Genomic DNA, 25,807 nt, shown 5'->3' with positions numbered 1-25,807 from the left:
TTATTCATTTATTTATTTATTTGTTTGATTGGTATTTTACGCCGTACTCAAGAATATTTCACTTATACGACAGAGGACAGCATTATGGCTGCTAAAATAATTAAAGGTTTTTAATTTGAAAACTTAATATCTACCGAATCATTCTGTACTGCTTTTTACAAGAAAAGGTTCAACAGTATAATAACTGTGTGGTGAATGCAGCTGTTCGCTCTGGGATAGCCTTAAACAGTTATTCCCCTTGAAATTTTGATCTAGTTGTAGAAGGCGTTGATGTCAGCGAACGACCTAATAGCCACGGAAGTCTCGCATCAGTTGTGGCCTGCACCTTTAGTCAATGGTAGTTTTTGCGACACACAAACTCATATTTATCTTTAAATGGAGACTTTATGGCAATATGCGTGCCATCTATACATCTAACTACGTGTGGGAAATTTGCAATCTCGTCGAAGGCCTACCGAGGCTCATGAAATTCAAAGGGGATATGTATTTAAATTCACGATGGTGGTAGTGATGCTTCTGACTATTCTGGACGCGCTTGGGACACTTTTCCCATGAATGAGTGAATGATTATGGCTTAACGCCACATCGGCAATATTTCAGCCATATTGTCGCGAGAACATGGTGAAGACACCAGGCGGTTGAGGTTTCGATATGGTACCGAGAACATCAAAAAAGAAAAAAAAACAAAAAAAACAAAACAAACATGTTCAGATATATTTAAAATCAGATAAGCAGAAACAGTTAAAAATCGAAAAACAGCATATTGTAAAGATAGTATCTCTATAAATCTATATATATATATAACTTTTTATCAATAAATATGAAAATCAAAATTTATATTTTATGGTATCAGCCAATGTCCCTCAAATATTTTATGACAACATCGCCAGCGATGCTGTCAAATACCTCATATATAGAGTTGACTGTGTAGAATCTTTGCCGAACATGGGCACATGTGGTGATTTTGATGGTACCATTATCCTTGGTGACAGTAGTTATCCCATGCCACTCATAGAAAGCACATGCTAAAAAACATCTTTACAATTCTATCTCCTGGATTTCACCCTTCTGTATTTTTGACTAGTTGTTCTAAACACATTTGTACTATACTCTTATTTGGTTCACCTGAACTAAGCGTGAATAATAATCAGTTGATCTTAAAATCTGTACATAATTTTATAAGCATGTCCAATAGATTCACCATCCAAGCCCAGCAGTAATATGATTTGATTTTGATCTTTCTTTGTTCCCATCACCTTATTCTGTACATATACATGTCATTTGTTCTCTTTGTTTTCTATGTTGGTGTATATACGTTGATGTTAGGTTGAAGAGATTCCCTCGTGGCTATAGAACTGTGGGAAATCCTCAATACACAAATAAAGAATTACAATCCTTTGAAACCATGGTTAATGATGCCCTTCATACAGACACATAATGATGCACAGGCCAAGTACAAGAGCCTCAAAACTGCAAGGTGCACTAGGTCTACTCAGTCAACCAGGTTATATTTGATGCCATATGGGGCATCACATCCAACACACTCGGGAGCACTGCTCCTATTTAGTATGAAATTGTGTGTTAGATGATAATGCCTAATACGACACCTCGTTAAAACTACTTGGTCTCTACAAGTATAAAAATTACAATGACAGGATGAGTAGCATGCAGTTTACTATGGACCTGCAAGTCCCACTCACCCTGCCAAAGGCGAGGAATATATTTAACAATATTGGCCTTCATATCAGGGACTATAACACGCGATATAGGTTTATATAGGACAGGCTTTCGCTTCCCTGTCTACGGCTTTGTTTCCATAGATACCAAGATGACTTGATATCCAACACAACATAATATCTTTTAATTAATTTAAATAATACCATATTTCCAAGGTCGAAAACTATTTGACACCGCATGATTATTATTGATGAAACCATCCCGAAAGAAGATTTCGAATCGAACGAGGTGATCTATAGTAGATCTACCTTGCCAAAAACCACACTGTGTATTACCAAGTAACTTGTTGGTTTCAAGAAACCAAACAAGTCTATCATTTATCATCCTTTCCCTAGTCTCACAGACGCAGCTGGTAAGAGCTATGGGACGGTAATTAGACGGATCATTATGATCCTTACCCGGTTTGGGAACCGGGATAATAAACGGCTTCCTCTATGAGGGTGGATCCAAATATTATGAAATCCAAAAGAGTATCAAGTGACCCAGGCGGTAAATGATTCAGAAACTTATATAAATATACGTTATCAGGATCACATGCAGTATCGTGTGCCTTTTTTAATGCAATGTTAAGTTCATCGACATTAAAAGGACAATTTTAGTCTTCTAAGTTTTTGGAAGAAAAAGAATTTAACTTTTATCTGGTTTTTTAATATGTTGGAATTCTGAAGTATAATTCTCATCAGAAGATATCTTGGAAAGAGTTTCTGCTAGTTTATTGCTATATCAGGTGGAAAAGTTAATATATTATCTCCATCTTTCAAATGCTGAACTTTCGCTCTATTATATTTGCCCGTAAGCTTTTAAATCATGTTCCAAACCTTATGCATATGTGTTTTTGACGTAATGCCCGAAACGAAGTTCCACCAACAAGATCGTCTCTTGGACTTGAGTAATCGACAAGCCCTGGCTCGAAAAATATGAAACTGGTTTAAGTTATAATTAGTAGGACATATATTAAAACTTCGCCCGGCCTCTTTGCGGTCCATAATAGCTTTGCGACAGTCCTGAGTTTACTTTTGGATTTGTCGAGGTCTTAGGGATAGTTCTATCGCCAGCTTGTAAAACAAGTTAATTAATTTTTAATATAGGATCATCTGCGGCATTGAGAGTCTCCGAAGTGATATCAGCCCAGCAGAACGTCTCAAAACCGAACATAATGTGACTGTTTCAGACAATAAAACACGAACGGCCACAGCCTGAAATCTGTATCCAGAGCAACTGGGTTGTGAATAATATTGTTATTTATGAAGATAGAGGAGCCGCCTGCAGACCGTTCTTCTTCATTTGAATAAGTACTGTATAATGAATATTTTTAAAGAGTTATTGCATCTGCGTAAGATATTTTCAGGTGAGTTTCCTGAAGACAAACGGCAGTAGGATTTTATGATTTAACTAGCTGTGTTATTTCAATAAAATTAACCTTAAGACCTCGACAATTCCATTGTATAATTTCATCGTTTACAGACGTTATGGAGGGAAAGAGATTTATCTTTATGTTTGGACCTTATTTTTAGGGGGATTGGGTTCAAGTTTATAAAGTTGTTCTGACTGTCACAGAGAAAGCCATGTGATCTCCACTTAAGCTGCAACACTTAACTGTGTTGCTGCAGTCGAAACCATCGTGACCTTCACTGCCGCATCTGAAACAAGTTTATTTTTACATTGGCCCTTGCCGTGTCCAAACTTTTGGTAAGTGAAACAACGTGTAGGATTAGGGATATATAAATCCACATTAATCCTATACGGACCAATCTAGATATACGACGGAAGGCAGGTAGTGTTGAAAGTCAAAAGATATGTGGTTACTTTAAGGATGTTACCCGATTTCTTCGTAGTCGAGTGTTTAACTCTGGTAACACCCTGTCAATTTAGTGCTCTACAGATTTCTTCCTCGTTTAGGTCAACTATATCGCCATCCCTATTAAGAATTATTCCGACAGGTGTACAAGGAATGGTGAATGGATGTGAAAATAGATATATCAGATGTCTTATTCATCGTAAGTAATTTTTTTGCTTGTTGTTGAAGGAAACAATCAATGAGAATGTCTCCGGATCTAAGTTTTTTAATGAGCCGGTTACCCCTTGAGGAGCCCTTTTTTGGAAGAAAGGGATGGGTTTTTGAGGTCGGCTTTTCTTCGCTCTTTGTTGAGAGAACAATGAAAGCCGGCCAAATGTCCGGTTCCTTATCATGCAAGTCCAACCAGGCCTCCGATTTCACCTAGTTTTCAGCACCTGATAAAGTCGGATGAGGGAAAGACCTGACGGACATATTAGTTGCTTTAGAGACATTAGACGACAGGTTTAAGGAAGACATAATAATTATATAATAAAAGTTCACCCCACGTGTTTCCCACCCCACGGAGTGCCAACAAGGGCGATACCTGAACCAGGGGATACCAGCGGGAAAGACACCAAGGACTACGCATCCGGTATACTCGACCAGATGGCCTCAATAAGCAAACACCAATCCCCCTCCAGAAAAATGGGACCCACGCACAGGCAAGGCGTGACCTAGCCTATAAATCGGACCCGGCCCATCCGACCTCATGTCTCTCTCCAAGGAAGGGCCAATTGGCGCATTGGACATGAGGATCTCACAAGACTAACACTCCCTCGGCCACCAGGATCCTGTTATGGGAAATTACGGCTCGCAACCCACGGCAAACAGCTCGCTCCCCGGTTGCCTCTCACACAACCGAGATGTGAGCCTTTTATATTCCCCGTGCCCACATGGGAGAGTTCTAGGTTAGCCATCTTTTTGGGCAAGCTTGCCTAGAGGGCTGAGGTCCTATTCTTTTCGCCCCGGAGACCCCGTGGTGGCTTATCCTATGGAAAGTACTAAACTTTGGAAAGACCCTGAGGCATAGTACCTCAGAGCTGTGAGGACTTGCAGGACGACAGGAATTGCATGGTTCCGGTTAGTAGGTCTCTCCAAAGTCGGTGTTAAAAAGTCCACCATTTGCAAAAGTGACCGCTTGTCAAGTCTATAGCGAGCGACGACATCACAGTCATTTAAAACATCCAGAAGGTGTGTACAATCACGAAAAACACGTTCTCCTCAAATGGGTCGTCTTTCAGCGAGGCTGGCCAAGAGAACATTCGCCATGTTGAATTTACACCAAAACACACGTTTATCAGGCTTTTCATTGGCCCAGGAGCCGTACTTTTACACGGAAATTTACGCATAATGGATACGTAAGGATGTTTGAAAACTGGCGCTAATGTAAATTTTTCCGTACGCAAAATTTACGGTGTAATTTATAAAAATTGGCCCCTGATCACCTGTGGCCTCTGGTTTCTATCAGAGCCCCGTTCCACCAAGAGTCACCAATGTACCAGTTTGCCTTTGGATTCTGAGACATCTCCAAACTTATACTTAACTTAACTTCGACTTCTTGTACTTTTCACGGCTCAATTCTGATCCCTTCTGGCCAGTGATTTCTTCCATCAGTGTCTCCTTCCACGAGGGTTATCAATGTGCCTGCGGTCGGCCTGGGTTTTCAACTAATACCGCTTAACCTGGGGCTAGGGGCCGTAAAGGCAGCCATGCTCATTACATCAGCATGATGCCTTTATGAACAGTTGCAATCAAAGCGCGACTGAGATACTTGTTTAATTGTTATTTGATCTGGAACTCATTCATGGACTACGAATTTGAACTTTGATATGGATCCATGCCTGGAATATCCATTGTCTGCCCGGCATCATTGAAAACTGATGACCGCTTCTCTCTTGTGTGTTACCGGCTTTATTTTTTATTTGTATAATTTGTTACATACCTTTGTCTTTGGGAGCTAGTGTTAATCGTTGTTTTGGAAATGGATCTTGCGATTATCGACTTGGAACGCCTTTTACGGACTACGAATGGTATATGAATGTCGGACATGACGCCTATATTTATATTGGCCTCGGTGGCAGCCATTTATCCCAAAATAAACAACTTTTACCAGATACTTAACTTCGACTTGTACTTTTTATATACGAGTCCAGTCTGATCCCTTGAGGCCAGTGGTTTCCTCAATCAACGCATTGTTCCACCACGAGTCATCAATGTACCTGCACTTGGGCTGGATTGGCAGCCAACCAAATACATTTTAATATGTAGATGCTATTGCATTTTAGTATTAAATGAATTTTCTTCGAGTCCTGTATTTTACAAATGTCTTTGTTTACGTAATCTGTTACATCTGTCTGCACGGTAAAGCACTACAGATGAACGGTAAGTTATAGGTGTACTGAGTGACATCAAAAGTCTACATGTCAAAGACACATCCCATATAGCAATAGGGACTAGAGGAGAGATCGCCGATCTAAGCTGTCCTGACGACTGGCTCCTGTGCATTGTTTTTTATGTTCTTATAAAATGGAAATGCAGCATTTTTATAACCTTAGTTTGCCCATGCTATGAGGAGATCGTGGTGTGGATTAATTTGTGAATGTATAAGACGATATTATGAAACCTTAGGTCAGGATAAATTGACGGGGCCGTACTTCACCGGTTGCGTGTGATCGTTCGTTAGCTATCCAATTGTCGTCAGTGCTCTCCTTTTACTGGCTATCTTTTATATTTTCAGAGGAGTTCTTGTTTCTGATTGGCAAAGAGCGGGGTTAATATCAGTCATCCTGAAAAGGTCTGCAGTGGTACTTCCCATTCTGCGGGGCAAATAAAGGGTACAAATATAAATAAAGGGTGGAACCAGACGAAGAGAGGAGATTGTCCCAACCAATTGTGTATTCTGATTGGAGGAAATTTAACAAGATGTGAAAAGAAAGGCAGTTATTGTACAGGAATTCTAAGCTAATTTAAACGACCAACCATGGCAACTGCAAATGTACATTGTAACTTTGTATGAACAGCCCTTTGAATATCAGTGGATACACGTTAGAGACTATAAAGAACAGTTAAAGAGTTTCTGTCAACAAAGATTCGTCGTAATCAATCATTTCAGTCAAAAAATCTATTTCCAGAAAATTGCTGTAACGGTTGAAACTAAGTACTTATGACGGAAAATTATTTTGGTTCTAAATAAATTCAACAGTGATAGGCCATAAACCCAACATACACCTGCAACCCGTCTACATAGACTTGCCCGTCGCTGAAAACACCCGGCTCCAAAGTGTGATGCCTGGCAAATGGTCACACGTAAATACGGCCTCCTGTCATGGTAAATGCATACATAATAGCAGATTGGATGCCCCTAGTACCTTTGCTTGTGCTAAATTGGGAACTCGTCAGCACAAGTAAGCCTGTTTAATCCAGCAATAATCTAAATGGTGACATCTCGTTTTGCCTACTTTTATTCATCAAAAAATCTCGTTTCGCCTACTTCTACTTTCCAGTTTTGCTTCCTGAGTGGTGCACCTTAGCTAGTATGTGTTTGATGTGTATGGTATGTTACTTAAAAATTTTAAATAAATGAAATCTATTTTATTCTTTTGTTAATCTTTAAATTTATCTTGGAGATTCTCCATATGGTCTGGAGAAGTTCCCTGCTCGGTAATCCATAATCCCTCCTATTATTCACGGATTAAGAATGCAGCTCGAGTCTCCTTTCACCAACCTACATTTTCTAATTAAAATTCAAGAAGCAGGCGAAACGAGGCTAAACCATCTAAAACACTCTTGTATACCAGTTTAGATTCCACCGTACTGAATCTCTGCTCGTGTCTAAGTTACCTGTAAAACTTTTACGCAGTATACATAGGTGACACAAAAATCCTAATGACGATACAAAGAACAGGTTTTTTTATTATAGCAACATGAAATGCTGTTACTGTGAATGTGAAAACAGCAAAAAAGAGAATTAGGTCAATGACATATGCGAAGACCGATAACCCTGAAGCCCAACCAATTTCCGCCATGGTCCATAAATTTCTTCACGATTTAACGCTATAAAATGAAACAGTGTTAGCAATATATCATAACTTTCAAACTACTATTCCCGGTACAGATCTTTGCCCGATTTTCCTGCAATACTGAAATCTTTGGATCTACGTTTTTGGGAGGTAGCACAATCCAGGGACAAGGTTTGCATTAGTATATGTTGCCTCGTTGTCCAGAAATTGCCACGTCAGATCTCAAAAAGAAGTCAAGTAGTAAGTAGTTTTCAATGTTAACAGAACGGTCCACACAATATTGCAAGACGGTAATTAATAGCACTGTTTAGTTGTCCCATTCCATTGTTTTCACGAGACTTTTTAAACATTATGACAACATAGCATTTTGAGTAATCATAAAAGAGTTAGAATAAAATACCTCCGCAGGTAAACTAACATGAGGACGTATTTCGCCGATAATGTGTAACCATTTGCTATCACACTGTAGTCGCTGATCTGGTTTTACTCTCCATGCTGTACGTTTTTAATTATATTACCCACACACGGGTGTAAACTTTGCTAAGAGACTAGACTTGAAGGTTCTAAAATATTTCCTGCTTTTAAACGTTAAGCGTCCATAAAGACATTCGTTCAAAAGCCGTTAACCATATGATTGACGCACTGATATAATATTCGCAACACCAATTCCCAAAACAACGTTCATCACAAACCAGCAAAAAAAAACCTGACAGTAAAGAATATAAAGTGCAAAATTAACAGGCTTATTGAATGCAGCCCTAAAAGCACCAAAGCCTGATCCCTTTTGACCGGTGGTTTCCTCCATCAGAGCCCCATTCGACCAAGAGTCACCGATGTACCATCTTGCCTTTGGAAGCTGGGACATCCCTAAACATGTAAATTTTGCTATATACTTAACTTCTACTTTTCACGACTTATACTGTAACCTGATCCCTTTTGGCCGGTGGTTTCCTCCATCAGAGCCCCATTCGACCAAGAGTCACTGATGTACCATCTTGCCTTTGGAAGCTGGGACATCCCTAAACGTGTAAATTTTCCTATATACCTAACTTCTACTTTTTACGACTCAAACCCAATCCCTTTTGGCCGGTGGTTTCCTCCATCAGAGCCCCATTCGACCAAGAGTCACCGATGTACCATTTTGCCTTTGGAAGCTGGGACATCCCTAAACGTGTAAATTTTGCTATATACCTAACTTCTACCTTTTACGACTCATACCTGATCCCTTGTGGCCCGTGGTTTCCTCCATTATAGTCCCATTCCGCCAAGAGTCACCCATGTACCATCTTGCCTTTGGAAACTGGGACATCCCTCAACATGTAAATTTTCCTATATACTTAACTTCTACTTTTTACGACTCAAACCTGATCCCTTTTGGCCGGTGGTTTCCTCCATCAGAGCCCCATTCGACCAAGAGTCACCGATATACCATCTTGCCTTTAGAAACTGGGACATCCCTAAACGTGTAAATTTTGCTATATACTTAACTTCTACTTTTTACGACTCAAAACTGATCCCTTTTGGCCGGTGGTTTCCTCCATCAGAGCCCCATTCGACCAAGAATAACCGATATACCATCTTGCCTTTAGAAACTGGGACATCCCTAAACATGTAAATTTTATTATATACATAACTTCTACTTTTTACGACTCAAAACTGATCCCTTTTGGCCGGTGGTCTCCTCCATCAGAGCCCCATTCGACCAAGAGTCACCAATGTATCATCTTGCCTTTGGAGGCTTGGACATCCCTAAACATGTAAATTTTATTATATACATAACTTCTACTTTTTACGACTCAAAACTGATCCCTTTTGGCCGGTGGTTTCCTCCATCAGAGCCTCATTCGACCAAGAGTCACCGATGTACCATCTTGCCTTTGGAGGCTTGGACATCCCTAAACATGTAAATTTTACTATATACTTAACTTCTACTTTTTACGACTCAAACCTGATCCCTTGTGGCCCGTGGTTTCCTCCATCAGCGTCACGTTCCCCTAGGGTCATCAATGTACCTGTGCTCAGCCTGGGTTTTCAACCAGTGTGTTATATTACTTTCGGTGACAGATATTTATCCCCAAATACACAACTATTACGAGATACTTCACTTGGACTTGTGCTTTATATACTAGTATACGATTCCAATCTGATCCCTTGTGGCCAGTGGTTTCCTCCATCAGCGCATCGTTCCACAAGGAATCATCAATGTACCTGCACTTATACTGTAACTGACCCCAATAAATTTTAATGTAAATGAATCCATTTTGACTTGCTACTATATAATACAGCCGGGCTTTAACTGTAAATCGATCATGGGAGGTCACAAGAGCACACGTCAAACCAAACTGTCACCATCGTTATCCTGCCCGCTAAGTAGCACAAATGGAATTTCCCATATGTCTGTAGTTTTAAAAACTTGCATTTTAAGTATTTTGAATCTCCGTATTTTATTGCAAATAAAAATTGTCATCGGAATACAAATATAAGTGTTAGCAACAGACGCCATTGTAATTTGACTTTGGATACTGATTTACCGGTTGACCGCTTGGCCTCTAGTTTGGATACAACGCTTACTATTAGCTCCCATTAACCTTACTGCATCTACAGTTAGAAAAAAAAAACAGACTAAGGCAAATTAATAAGAGACCGTATTTCACCAGTTATATGTGAACATTTGCCAGCTATCATACTGTCGTCCTTTCTCTGGTCTTTCTCTCTGAGCTGTACATGTACTTCTTTAATAGTATTCTGAGAGTCTCTTTTCACCACAACTTTGCGAGAATATGTCTTTCCATGGAAGGGCAACCAATACACCACTATGGCACTGGTCGCCGTGACGCTGTCAGCCTTCAACCCAGTAAGTTTCTGAGGATCCGGATGGCATCCTCCGTGACGTCGACTACAATCACGGTGCCGTTCTTGACAGGCTTGGTGGCCTTGACTAGATCAACCAGCGGGTTGGTATCTCTGCGCTGTACATGTACTTCTTTCATAGTATTCTGAGAGTCTCTTTTCACCACAGCTTTGCGAGAATATGTCTTTCCATGGAAGGGCAACCAATACACCACTATGGCACTGGTCGCCGTGACGCTGTCAACCTTCAACCCAGTAAGTTTCTGAGGATTCGGATGGCATACTCCGTGACGTCGACTACAATCACGGTGCCCTTCTTGACAGGCTTTGTGGCCTTGGCTAGATCAACCAGCGGGTTGGTATCTATGAACTGATGAGATGCTCACGTCTTTCCATCACTCTGCGAGATCAGTGTTACTCCATAGCAAGACACAAAAGTCATCTATCTGGTTTCCACCATCGTGTACCCATGGACGAATGAATGAGTGAAGGATCATGGCTTAACGCCACATCGGAAATATTTTAGCCATCTCCTGGCGAGAACATGGTGAAAACACCAGGCGTCTGAGGTTTTAGATATGTTGGTGAGAACATCAAAAACGAAACATAAATGTTTGGACATGTTTAGAATCAAATAAGGAAAAACCAAAGCTGTTAAACCTCGAAAGCCAACATATTTAAAAAATAATATGTCTATAAATCTGCATGTATATAACTTTTATCTGCAAATATTTATGACAATGAAAATTCATATTTTATGATATAGGCCAATGGCCCTCAAATATTTTATGACAACATCGCCAGTGATGCTGTCAAATAAATCATATATGGAGTTGTCGGTGTAGAATCTTTGCCAAACATGGTCAAAGTCTACACAGTCAACCAGGATATGTTTGATGCCTTACTGGGCGTCACATCCAACACACTCGGAGCGCTACTTCCATCTAAGATGAAATTATGTGTTAGGCGAGAATGCCGAAAACTACTTCGTCTCTACGAGGCATTCGACAAGTATAAAAATTATAGCCAATGGCAGGATGAAAAACATGCAGTTTATTATGGATCTGCAAGTCCCATTCACCCTGCCAAAGGCGACGAATATATTTAAGAATATTACACCTCATTTCAGTATGCGGGATTTTAACACGAGATACAGGTTTATATAGGGCAGCTTTCGCTTCCCTGTCTACGACTGTGTTTCCATGGATACCAATATGACTTGGTATCCAACGGAATATAATATCTTTTTAATACCTCTTTTAATTAGTTTTCTGTGTTTGGCTATTATCTCAAGAATTAGTGGATTTTTAAATTTATTATTTTCAATTGCTAAAAGCAAGACGGCGAGTCACTGCACATGACTGCCCTCTGGGCACGTATGATAAGGCCAGGGGTATAGCCTCGACAGAAAAAAAGACGAAGAGAAGTGACGCGCTGTTCTAAGATAGCCGCAACTCTGTCTCCATCCTTTGACCCGTCATTGTATATAAATTTATAATCCATATAATTAGCCTTAATTTCAGCAAAACTTTGTTAAATTATAAGATGATTTGTATCCGATTGTATTCAGTTGTGGGAGTAGCTATTGAAGGAGACTTCGGAAGACACCAGGTCTACCTCCTCTGGCTTGAAGTTAGCTTTCTCAATATGGTCCCGTATACAAAGACAGAACGAAGGGATCTTACTGGGACTTAATTTATACTTAATCTACATCTGATGGATTGAAAACACAGTCGTAGGCAGGGTTTGTAGAATGAGCTTTAATTTTTGTAGCATACTGAAGGCTCAGTTTTATACCTCTGCTATATCAAAAAGTTTTATTTGCCTGAACGTCTCAACTCTCTACTGGCGATGTTCTAAAAGCACCAAGGCCCATTAAAAACGAAAAAGCCGCAAACCTTGATGATGGACAGGATCCAACATCTTTATATACGATAGTCTAGCGGAACCTTAAATGATTGACCCATAGTCCAATTTAGACCTCACCAGAGAACGATACAAGCTTAATAAAATAGATCGGTCAGCACTCCAATCGGTGTTATACACGACCTTGATTATATCGAAAGCTTGTACATGTAGCTTTAAGCATTTTCACATGAGGTATAAAAGATAATTTATGATCGAATGTTATACCCAGTAATTTAGCGTCACCAATAATTTTAATCCGTTTACCACAAAATTTTAGAGTCAAGATGAAATTGCCATTTATTACAAAAATGCATACCGACAGTTTTAAACGTTAAAAATCTAAAACCGTATTCAGTTGCCCATTTCTCGATCTTCCTCAAACAAAGCTGCGGCTGACGTTCGATGTTATTCATATTTTTTTAGCTCGGTAGCATAAAAGGAAATCACCCACGCATGAAGAACCCTCTGTGCCAGATGTTATGCTTTTGCTAAGGTATTCATTTTCATGCTGACCAACATTGGCGATAATATAGTGCCCTGAGGAACACTCATTTCCTGCTCATAAGAGTCAGAAAGACTGGACCCCACCTGTACCTTTAACTGATGATCAGATAAAAATTCTGATATAAATATCGTCAATCGACCTTATATCCGCGACACCATTTAAAATACCACATTTCCATGTGGTGTCGAAGGCCTTTTCAAGGTAAAAAAAATACTGACACCACATGTTCATTACTAATAAAACTATCACGAATGAAGGTTTCAAGTCAAACAAGGTGATCTAAAGTTGATCGACCTTGCCGAAAACCGCACTGTATATTAAACATTAAATTGCATGTAAAAACCAAACAAGTCTATAATTTGTTTTATAGTTTTACAGACGCAGCTGATAAGAGCTATGGGACGGTAATTAGACGGATCAGTATGACCCTTACCCGCCTGGAAACCGGAATAATACACGCCACCCTCCATGACGGTGGAAAATTACCCATTATCGAAATATTGAGCATGTCCAAGAGAGTAAAGTGGCTCAGGTGGTAAATGGTTCAGAAACAAATATAGGTTATCAGGACCACAAGCAGTATCGTGTGCCTTTTTAAATGTAGTTTTAAGTTCATCGATAATAAAATATCGATAGTATAATCTTCTAAACTTTTACAAGAGAAGGGCAATTTAATTTTATTTTCTTCTGGTTTTTGATATATTGGAATTCTGAAGGATGATTCTCAGAAGCAGATTTCTTTGAAACAGTCTCAGCTAATTTATTAGCTATATCGGATGGAGAGGTTAATATATTATCTCCATCTTATAAATGCTTGACTTTTCCTTTATTATTTTGGCGCTTAACTTTCTGAACCATGTTCCAGGCCTTACACATGGTTGTTTTTGGCGTAAAGCCCGAAACAAAGTTCCACCAACAAGATCATCTCTTGGACTTAATCGACAACCCTTAGCTCTAAAACATTGATTAAATTATTATCAGTAGGACAATGATTAAATTCGCGTTCAGTCTTCTTTCGGTTCTTGACGGTTTTTCGACAGTCATTGTCGCACCAGGGTTTACTTGTGGATTTGTCGAGGTCTTAATACAAGATCATCTGATGCCTTGAGGTTATCTGGGGTGATATCAGCCTCACATACATTTCAAATGCGATCCAATCTGCGTTATCGAATTTACATCTAGCTACACGTTCTAAAAAATTAGGAGTGATATGCTCTAGGACAATAGGGAAACGGTCAATTTCACAAAGATTGTCATGCCCCGTCCAAGAAAAATCAGGGAGACGTGATGGATCTGTGATAGTGAGATCAACAGCAGAGTAAGTACCATTACCGGGTGTAAATAGGTATTAGAACCATCATTGAAACAACACAGTTCCTCCTTTGATAAGAAGTCTTCCACTATCTGACCCTCATTATTTATGTTATTACTACCCCACAGGGGGTTATGGGAACTAAAATTACCCATTATTATAAAGGGTTTAGGTAAATGTTCCTTTAAATTATGTAACTGAGAAGCTGACCAAGAAGAAAGTGGAGTAATATAAACCGAACACAAAGTGATTGTTTCGGAGAGCTCTGTATCCAGAGCAACAGGACTATGAACAATTTTGTTATTTATGAAGATAGAGGAACCGCCTAGAGCTTGCTCTTCTTCAATGCAATCGATACTATAAAGTGAGTAATTTTTAGGAGTTATTCTATCTTTGTCAGACCTCTTCAGGTGAGGGCAATAGAATTTAATGATTGAACTAGCTAAGTTATTGAAATAAAATTTACCTTAAGATCTCAAGAGTTTTGTTCTGTTTGGACAGAGGACGACACTTCCTTGGAGATCGGCTCGAAGATCTTCCTCCTGCTGTGTATCCATCACATCTGCATCTGATGTAAAAGAGTGAACGTTCTCCAACAATTCAAACTTACTAAAAGCTTGGACAGGGTCTCTCGTGGCCTTAGAGGGACGCTCTGTGCGTCCAGTAGGTTTATTAGTTTTATTAGTATTACTTTGTTGGTTGGTTTAAAACTTTTATTATTATTAGGTTCAAGTTTATCAGGTTGTTGGGCACTATTTTCTTTTCTTATTTTGCTTATTTTCTTAAGTAGTCTGGGTTGAACAAGAACTTAGCGCTATTTGAGCAAAAGGTTGACAGAAGTGGTACTTTGTCAGAAGTGGTACTTTGTCGTTTTTAATGGGTCAATTCGATGAGGTTTGAGTAGTAACAGATACTACTCGCTTGACCACTTTGGCAAACAAAGTATGCAGAGAAGTATTAGGTGAGACCAATCTGCGAGCCTCCTTATAAGATGTTTTTAATTTTTAGGTTGATTATCTCCTTTACTTCAGCGAAAAATTGGACAGTCCTTAGATGAGGCCATATGATCTCGACCGCACTTAACGGTGCTGCTGCAGCAGAAATTATCATGTCCCTTACTGAAGCACCGGAAACAAACCAGTTTATTTTCACACCGGCCCTTGCGGTGACCGAATTTTTGGCAAGTGAAGCAACGCGTAGGGTTAGGGATGTATAAATCTACATGAACTTTATAAAGGCCAATGTAGATATACAACGGAAGGGAGGTAGTGTTTAGGTTAAGATGTATTTACCTTAAGGATGTAACCAGATTTCTTATTAGTGAAGCGTTTCGCATGTGATTTTAAATTCATGGCAAATTTCCTCTTCGGATACGTTAATAATATCACCATCCCTATCAGGAATTATTCCCTGAGAGCTATTCAGGGGATGCGAAAACAGGTACAGTACAACAAAAAGGTCAGCACTATGAACACGCGCATAGAATGGGTTCTATACAGCTCTTACATGCGTGTAGTATGCATTACGTATGGCAGGTAGCCAACTGAGTTGCCTGCAAGAGCCAGACTATTACACGGATTTTACATCCGTGTAGTTAAAGTCCTTTATTATGTCGTTATTATGAATAAAACTGAGATCACATCGTTTGTTTTGTTTTCTTTTTTATTGATGCTTTTGTTGCCATACAAATGGTGTACTAAGAGAGGGAAAGGTAGGTTTATTACGACACCCTATCGACGGCTGTATATATATAGCCCGCGTTTTTTTTTTCTTTTCAAATTTCCTCAAACCAACTGACACGGTGACATCAACAGCACGAAATCCTCAGGACAAAGAAATGTGTTGCCCCAACAAGGTAAAGTGATTGTTGGTGTTTAAATCAGTGAAGTTGTATATTTTTGTGCGTGCTTCTGTGTGTGCTAATCTTTTACGTTGCAGGACCAAAGTGACGTTTCGTTATCTCCGATCGAGTAAGCGCAAGATGGCCGGTGTACCAGTGCAGTTGTCCAATATTCAATCAGTTCAGCCACACGAATGCTTTTAAGAGTAAAATATCAAAGTCAACAATGTGCATTTACATATTGTACGAACATGTATGCAGTTGTATTCAGAAAAAATTATTACCGAATGCCGCCATTTTCGGTGCCTGATCAAGTTCACTAGCAGGGTCATATCAAAGTGTAATAACAAAAGTGTTAACCATTGAAGATATAGTATAAATAATACACAACCTTAGTCCGCATTACTTACATGTTCCTTTGATAAAAAGTGAAGTAAGATATTTCACCGATGATGTATAACAGATCGATTTCAGTTTAGCATGCTGTACATGCCTGAGGCAAAGTTACATTGATATCCGTCACTGTCTGTAGGTCTTCTATTACATTGCATGTCAGATGAGTCTGTGTATGATGTTTTGCATGATTATCAGAGTCAAAGTTGAGGAAATTTGATGTTCACAGTGTTGCAGTTTTTGAATCTTTTATCTGACATCAACATTTTAACGTGGCAAACAGATTGATGCTTCGAAGGCTGGCCGGGTCTTTGTTCGCATGTGTCTACATCAGAGGAATTGCTGTCAGCACCGTCACGCAATATCTTTGTTGCCGGAACGGATTCGCGAGATTTTAAGGCAGGAAATGGTTTCCTGTACTGATAAGCTGGCACTGGGGTTCCACGGTATACTGCAGCATCAGTTGGTTGAAATGTTGCCAAGGATGCTGGAGACACAGGGAGAAGGCAGTGTTCTTGGTTGAAATGTTGCCAAGGATGCTGGAGACACAGGGAGAAGGCAGTGTTCTTGCAACACCCCACATCCCCTCCCACCACTTCACAGATTCCATTTACTTTGGGGTGGGTATTTGCAAGCAGCTTATTAAGCTTGGTTACAGGGATGATTGCGATTTTACGCATGACTTCTGCGTCATCCCGGATAATGATGTGGCCATGGTTCAGTAAAAATCGGCGGGATCTCCGTTATTGTTGCCTCGACTATGACCATGCATTATTCAGGGCGGAGGAGCTGTCTAGTTGGTCGGTTGGTGGCTCCAAACATGGGAAGGCGGTTTTGAGTCCTTGACGACTGAGTGCCATCAAACAGAACAGGTTTGACGTGCACTCAGTGCCCCTTCACAAAGACAGGAGAAGTGGCACGAATGTAAAACTGCCATTCACTGCAAACTAAGGAACCTCTATGGAAGACACTAGTTTGTAGTTGATGCGTTTATAACATCTTTTCTGCTTTTGTGAGTGGTGATAAGTTATTTGCCAAATAGCTCCTTTTGTTAATCTTAATGTTTTGGTTTCCTGCTAAGCTGTGGTAAAAAGTCAAAAATTGCATTTTTCTCCTACAGCTTGGTTCCCTCCATAAGTTTGTTTCCTCCATTAAACTGGTTTCCTTTTGACACAGTCAAGATATTGCTGAAAAACTCCTCTCTTGGCCAATTCTTGTCTTACAATTTAAACCCCCAGCCTTATCAGGAAAACAAATATATGTATGTACTTGAATAAATAAACAGTTTAAATTATTTAATATATTAATGAAATCGCTATTGTTAATTTGTTGTGACATACTTGTACATTTGTGAAATATTTGTATATACTTCGAATGTATTTATTGTATACGTATAGATGCTGCTCAGAATGAAAACTATTCCCCCGCACCAAAAAACCAGAAATGTCTTTCTCTGGTAAAAAGCGTAGGGATTACAATTAAGTATATACATGATTGCTTTTACTATGGAGTCACAAAACTGGATTTACAATTAAAAACAAAAATATTCTTCCTGTTGATGCATACTGCAGTGTGTGAAAAGAAATAAAATGATGAAAGTCTTATGTAATGTCTTTGAAGTTTTGTAGGCTGTAGAATAGGTATCACTACATCCTCGGCTAACAGTCATTATACAATTATATTAAAAGTACTACACAATATTATTTCTTGTAGCTCTAAAATAAGCCATTTGTTGACACTGAAGATGGCAACATAATACAGTACAGCACCGAGGCTAAAATGTAAATAAAGACGTACAGCATAGAGAGTAAGACCAGAGCAGCGACAAATGATGACAACTGGCAAATGCTCACAGTACAGAGAAACGACAAAGAGCATACAAATAACTGCACGAAGACACGTACAATTCATATCTCTGTAAAATAAATACTACTGTTGAGTACATCTATGGAAATAATTCACCTAACAAACCATGGTTTACATTTATTCTATTCGCGTTTTACGCCATGCTTAAACACATTTTATAACAACTATCTTAGTAATACTATTTGCTGAGAACTTTTGCCGTATGATAATTTACTCCAATATTTCAGCTCTCATTAGAATTTTATTCACTATTAATTTACAGTACTCATACTCACTCATTCAACATTTTTTCATGTTTTTTTTCTTACTACACTTTGACCATACCAGTGCTTAATTATTAGTTAATTATTTCCTTATTTTACTGTCCAGCCAAAATATCATTATGGCGTTCATAGATTTCTAGAATCCATGAAGAAAAAAAATATTATCCACTTAAGAAACAAGCCCCGTAACTGGAGCCGAATCCTATTAAGATGGTATGGCCCCTTGCTGATTGAAGAACTTAAACGTGATATCACGGTTTCTGGGTTTTAATTGGTTGACAGTTTATTTGAAAATTTATGACACTTACTCATGGAAATTCCATGCAATTTGTATTGTCTATACACATCGAAATGGAATATTTGGTTATTTCATAATATTTCAGTTACAAGAAGTCGGCCAGTATTACGGTGAGAAGAAATTGGACGGAGTCAGTGGGAAACCCACGACAATCCGCAGGTTATTGACACACCTTCCCTTGTACATCCAGGGAGGCAGCTAATTCACAGTGAGCGCAGCGGGGAGACTCTCCAGATTCATTGCGCAGCGCTGGCGCGCTGAACCCCTCAACCACGGAGGCCTCCCTGACGTTGAAATACAGCCTAAGCACTGTTTGACACAATAGACTGTTACGACTCTAACGACTTGACAGAAATATCTATGCCATAACGACCAGGCTGCAACCCGTATGTATTAAGTTTCAATTCAGAGAAACTAATCATTTTGAAAAAAAAAGTAAGTCCGTAAACAGCATCAAAACGGCAAGGATTTGTCAATAAGACTACCTATACTGACTTCATGCGTAAAGTTGTCGCGGTGCATAAATGAACAAAACCCAAAATTACGAAATTGGGACGGTCTGACGGGCCGACAGACAAGTTGTAAAGTTCTTCCCTTTCGGTACCGGCCAAACTACGGCCGAAGCAGAGTTGAGTATAAAAATCTTATACAATGAGGTTGGTTGCAATAAATTAAATTTCGCTGAGTGGTAGTCTTGACTAATTCGATAACAATGATAATTAAATTTTGCAAATGGTATTTCTAGGTTAAGCGGTATTAGAAACAGTTCGAAAATGACGAGCGTTACAGACCCTAACCGAGCAGATTGTGATTCAAAACTAACGGACAATGACGTCCTTCTCGTTAATATGCAAGGGTCTCAAACGACAAGAGGCGCCATCTATGATGTTACACATGGCACGTTCTACTATATAACTCATACGACAAGAGGCGCCATCTATGATGTTACACATGGCACGTTCTACTGTATAAAAGCTGTCTACACGATAGGCGGTTACACTCGGCAACCAGCGCCATCTATGTTGTTAAATACGATGTACGCGATAGATATGTACATAATATAACAGCGCCGTCTATGTGGTTGATCACAATGCAGATTGCCAGAGATTCTGAAAGCTCTGTCCATACCTGCCCACGAGTGTTATACACACTGTGGAGTTTGAAAAACTTAGAATGAAGGCGTTTGACAAAGTATTCTTGACAAACTAGTTTTTGAACTAACAACTTGTGACGCAGATTAAAGTCATGCACCATATTCGGGACCCTTTATATTGGTATATTGCTATCCAAATAGGTTAATTTATCATATCAAAATTGAAATTATCGCTTTTGTCGTAAAGGCGGCGTGAAGGAGACCTTGTTCGTCTTTGTACAGATACAGATCCAAATAAGATTTACCATCAGGACTATCTGTTGTCTCTTTTAAATCCAGTGAAGGCGGATAGATTTCCTTCACCGCTTCAGCAATATGGGGGTTATTTAACGCCAGTAGATCATCAATATACCGCTTTGTAAATGAAAAGGATCGAGTTTTAAAAATATTACTTTTAAGTAATTTCTGCATATAGTCGTATTCATATGGAAACAGGTAAACGTCTGTGTGACAAAAGTTTACTGCAACATTTGCTCTAAATACATAGATAAAATCAAGTCAAGTTGGACAAGATTACAACTGAATCCTGTAATTGTTTTTTTTTGAATGGTCAGCATTTTATCTCCCAGGGGTCTTTTTGTTATTGACGAGATTGAACATGGTTGTTTCTCGATGTTCGAAGACGTAATAATAAACTGCCAATGATATCATGACCACAAGACACTGGTGTAATCCTGCTCTTGGGCATGTCATTGTTTCTTTTCTCGCTGTTGGCAGGGTGTTTGGTGACAATGAGTGACGGGAGGGGGGTCCACGAAGGGACAGTCTGACATTTGTTGAAGTCCACTTATATTCTAACAATATGATGTGGGAGTATGTACTGGTGTGTAACTTGCCAAAGGTGGCTTACCCAACATGCCCAGGGCAGGCTGGTTACCCGCACCCTTAAAACTGACCATCATGTGATGTAATTGAAAAATACCATAAATATGGCATTTACCAATAGTCAATCAATCAGTCACTCCTTTCAGCGAACTAATCCCTGAACTTGGGTAGCGCTCTCCTGGGATATATTCTGGGAGCTGTTGATTGGTCCTAATAGCTCGCCTGGGCCTAAAGAGTGGAATGATCTGTAGTTCCCCAGGTTTTCTCTGATTTCAAGGTCTGCATATGCTGGTATAAATATTTAATTACCATTATTTTTCTAGGGCGACACTATGATAGATGAAAAGGGCAAGTCAGGATGAAGAGAAACTCTGGCAAAGGCAGTGGTTTTCATTGCAAAAAAAAAAAATTAAAAGCAGGTGGGTCACAGTGCCAAAAGATTGACGAGTTCTTTTTTTGGGGTAACGTGAAACGGTATGATGTTGTGCCTGTATCAGCCACTGACCTGTCAACGTGGAAGCGGGCACTGCAACTGATCTATATGCAATATTTACTCAAGGTCTAAGGGACGTAGGAATAGCAAAAATAGCACAAATGAATGGCTAGTAATTTTTTTTTATGTGCACACAATACCCTATAAAGGTTCGAACAATACACACCCAACAGCTTTAAAATTTGTCTTTTAAATTAAGGTAAACCAATTAACCGTTTTGAGGTCTACGGATTACTGTGACTTGCACACATAAATAGTATCATAGGTATTCCCATGGTTTCAAGTAACTGCTGCGAAGTAAAACTCCAACCAAGCAGTCAAATTTTAACAACATCCCTGATTTATAAAGTAAATGTCAGTTATTAATTACTTCTAAAATATGTGCACAGACACGGCTTAAAACAGCCTATAATGTATTTTAGAGCATCGTGAAAATCCAGTGGCTGTTTTTAGTCAGATTTACTTGGCTGCGCTTGGCAACAATTCTCTAAGAAAATCAAATAACGAATCTACAAAATTCTCCGAATCCAATCGTGAATAGACTGCAGGACGGATTACCTTGGACATGAAGGGTACCAGTAATTTGGAAACAACAAATAACTAACTATGGATTAATTTCATGGCAATATAGTCATCACCAACTGTTCAGATAATTTCATAGTGCTTGCTACTCAGATTTAAACCGATACAAGTGACTTATGTCGGCGCCCATGTACGTTCTCTCACATGCACATCCAGCCCTGCGCGCCGCTAAATGATGATCTGCTGAAGCTTTCCTGATACCAGCCTAATAATACACAGAGCGCCATCTATAATGCCACTCGATCGACTAAAATCGTTGCTTACTATAAAACAGATTACATTTTCATGCTTATTTCCAGCCACAAATAAAGTAATTTTTTGATTAAACCTTTTTCTTTCAAATAATAAGCAAAAATATGCACATGAAACGCATAACTGTTCCAGATAATAGTCATCAAATGTTTACAACCACACAGAGAGCCATCTATAATGCCTCTCGATCGACTAAAATCGTTGCTTAATATAAAACACATTACATTTTCATGTTGATTTCCATCCACAAATGTAGTAATTTGTTAATTAAACCTTTTCCCTTCAAATAATAAGCAAAAATATGCACAGCAAACGCATAACTGTTTAAGATAATAGTCATCAAATGGTTGAGATACGTTACGAAAACTGGACTGCAAATAATGTAAATGTACAGACTACAGCTTCCATCCCTGGAAAAAACAGTAGTATTAGTCTTATGGTTCATATGTTACCATAACCTGAATATCCATGGCACATTTATTTATTTACTTATTTCATCGGTGTTTTACGCTTTACTCAAGAATATTTCACTTATACGATGGTGGCCAGTATTATGGTGGGTGGAACCCGGAGGAAACCCACGACCATCCGCATGTTGCTGTGAGACATTCCGACGTATGGCCGGAGAGGAAGCCAGCATGAGCTGGACTTGAACTCACAGCGACCGCATTGGTGAGAGGCTCCTGGGTCATTACGCTGCGCTAGGACGCTAACCAACTGAGCTTATTTGATTGGTGTTTTATTCAAGAATATTTCACTTATACAATGGCGGCCAGCATTATGGTGGAAGAAAACCGGGTAGAGCCCGGAGGAATTCAATGACAATCCGCAGGTTGCCGCTTGACCTTCCCAAGTACGACCGGACTGTAATACTTCGTGTAACCGTGACATCCACTGTGCAGACAAATTTATACATAGGCTTACTATAATATATAATGTGTGAAAAAATGTTTTTTATTTTATCGTTTCCATTGCTATAAAAGGCTTAGGTTTATATGTCAGATTTTATTGCAAAAGTATGGTCTAAAATAGTAAAGTCCAAATTAATCTAGCTTCCCTAATTTTCCAGAGGAGCGGATTGCGTAAAATATCACACTTAGGGTTATTTGCAAGATTTGATTGAAAAAGTAAAACCGAACAAGTTACCCTAAATTTTACATCATGGGGAGGATGGCCTGAAATGAACATTTCTTTAATAATGGTTTAGCAGAAGCGGCAACCGATACACTTAAAAACAATCGGAAATGCTAACTGAAACTCAGGAATTGTCATTTGAAACAGACAGACACCTGGTTAACAATTTATGCTAAACTGTGAACCCACATTGCAGTGCCCCCTGTCTCTAAAAAATACTCTTGATTCGATTTGCTGTCCATATCTGCTAAACAATACTGTAAATACGTTCATCGGCTTGTATCGTATTCAATGAACAACGGATCCTTCCACATATCGAATGGTAACTATAAAATCGGAAACCTTATAATAATTATTACCCTGAATGGAGGTTTCCAAGATTCTAACAATCAGCCAACCGCGCGTGTAAAGTTTTCACAACAATTAAACTTGAGCGTTAGGCCATTGCCAACAGCATACCCAGTTCCGATCGGGTGGACAGGAAGCGTCAGTCCACCCACGAAAGACAAGACGGACAGAATAAGTCATAGAGGATATTACATAGCGAAGGTTGAATACCATAAATATTGTTCACGTGAAAGGTAGAAAGGATAACCCAAGCGTCTCGTGGGCTATGATTTCTACCTTTCACGAGAACAATATTTATGGTATTTAACATTCACTGAGCAATATTCTATTTATTATTTATATACTGACATTTTCTCTACATGTATATAAATGCGTATCAGTTTATCTGTTGCATCTGTGAAAAAAGTAAGCTCTGTGCCGTCTTAGTCGGATTTCTGTTTCTATTCATACGCGCTGCAATTTCGTTCATGTCCGCCTTCACAAAATCTTTTTACATAGCAATTCCAAATTAATGATACCAAAGTATCCTGCCCTGTGCACGGTGAGCCAGCACATGCACTGGTGAAGCATGCAAGACAGCCGTTTATTCAACAACACATTTTGAAAAAGAGGAAGAGGCATGGAAACCAGTCTTTTTTTAATGTTAACTACGTTAAACAAATATATAAAGAGAGAAGAAACAAACGCAAAAACATCATGTCAGTTATTGAATAACGGTTAAATATTAAAATTATTTTATTAATGTCTCAACTTCTGTATCATGTAAATGTGATTGTAAATATGTACACTAACTTTGAAGTACTGCATGTGTTAATTACACGTACATGTATATCACATATTCTGACGGCTGTTTTTGTGCCGTGAATTATAGGCCAGGAGGAATTCTAATAAATACAAAAAGAAAAACATTGATACCTTGTATTTATATACTAATGTTCTAATCTTTGGAAATTTTGATTTTTTATTTTACACGTGCACTTCAATTTTTTTTTTCAGATCACATCTTTAATACTGAGTGTTAAACTAAAAGAGTTACTAATGAAGCCTTGTAGGCAACACTGCTAAATATTTTATGTGAACAATAAATTAATACATAAGTTGTGTTAGGCGTTAAGATCACAAACATTCAAAGCAAGTGAAGTTAAGTGTATGATTTGACCAATAACTGAAAAATTCATTGTCCGGGGTAACTACACCGTATCATAAAAAATATATTAGGATACCCCTAATTAAAAATATTTCTATGATAGTCGTAAACAATGAAACATCAACACCATATGCTTCTATCTGAAACTCCAAAGTCATTATATCACTATCAATGTCACCTTCATGTGGTAGGGGCTGAGTTCTTCTGAACTTGGAGGGAGGCTCACAACAGAGTTGCTGGGTGCTGGCTGACAGTACACATTTACCACACTGTTGTGCTTCCCTGGAACATCGCCTTGGTTTCAGCATGTCAGTAGCGGTATGACTGGTTGGATGATAATGTGAGCGTGGCTGGGAGAGCAGGCTGAAGTGTGGTACAGGTGCTAGAGGTGCAGTTTTCTGAAATTACTGATACAAGTGACTTATGTTTCGCCTTTGTGGTGGTAATAATATTAGAAATATTAGCCTGTTGCTTGGTGTTCAGTGTACAGTAATTGTTTACACTGCTTAGGTTTCTGTGTCCTGAAATTTGAATGATTTCTATTAAGTGTTTTCGAGCACTATGATTTGTGAGATGTTTGTTTGTGGAGAAATACCCTTGAAATTTCCTGGCTTTCATGATTGAATAGATTTTGTATATGCCCATCCTCTGTCGCTTAAACCATGTTGAACCATCATAATCAGGTATATGCCAGCATACCTTTTGGCCCCACACTTTTCGGGTTCCGGAAATGATATATACTTGTAACACAAACAGGCCCCTTCACCGAATAAAACATCACACTATTGCAAATATATTTTCTCGGTAAACTGAAATTTTCCCTGTGCACATTACTGTTAATATAGGGCCTACATGTTTTTTCCGTCAATGAGCCTACATATTTATATATGTTTATTAGTTAGCTCCCTTAGATTACACGCTTCACTCGATTGAAATGGAGCCGTCTGACAAATGACGTCGAGTTCAATTTTAAAATAAATCCAACCACCAGGATATTTTCCATGGAGTTTGACACATAGTTCATTTTATTGTTTTCCTTTCCTTT

This window comes from Liolophura sinensis, chromosome 2 (genome assembly GCF_032854445.1).
Source record: "Liolophura sinensis isolate JHLJ2023 chromosome 2, CUHK_Ljap_v2, whole genome shotgun sequence".
Taxonomy (NCBI): domain Eukaryota; kingdom Metazoa; phylum Mollusca; class Polyplacophora; order Chitonida; family Chitonidae; genus Liolophura; species Liolophura sinensis.
This window is presented reverse-complemented; position numbering follows the sequence as displayed.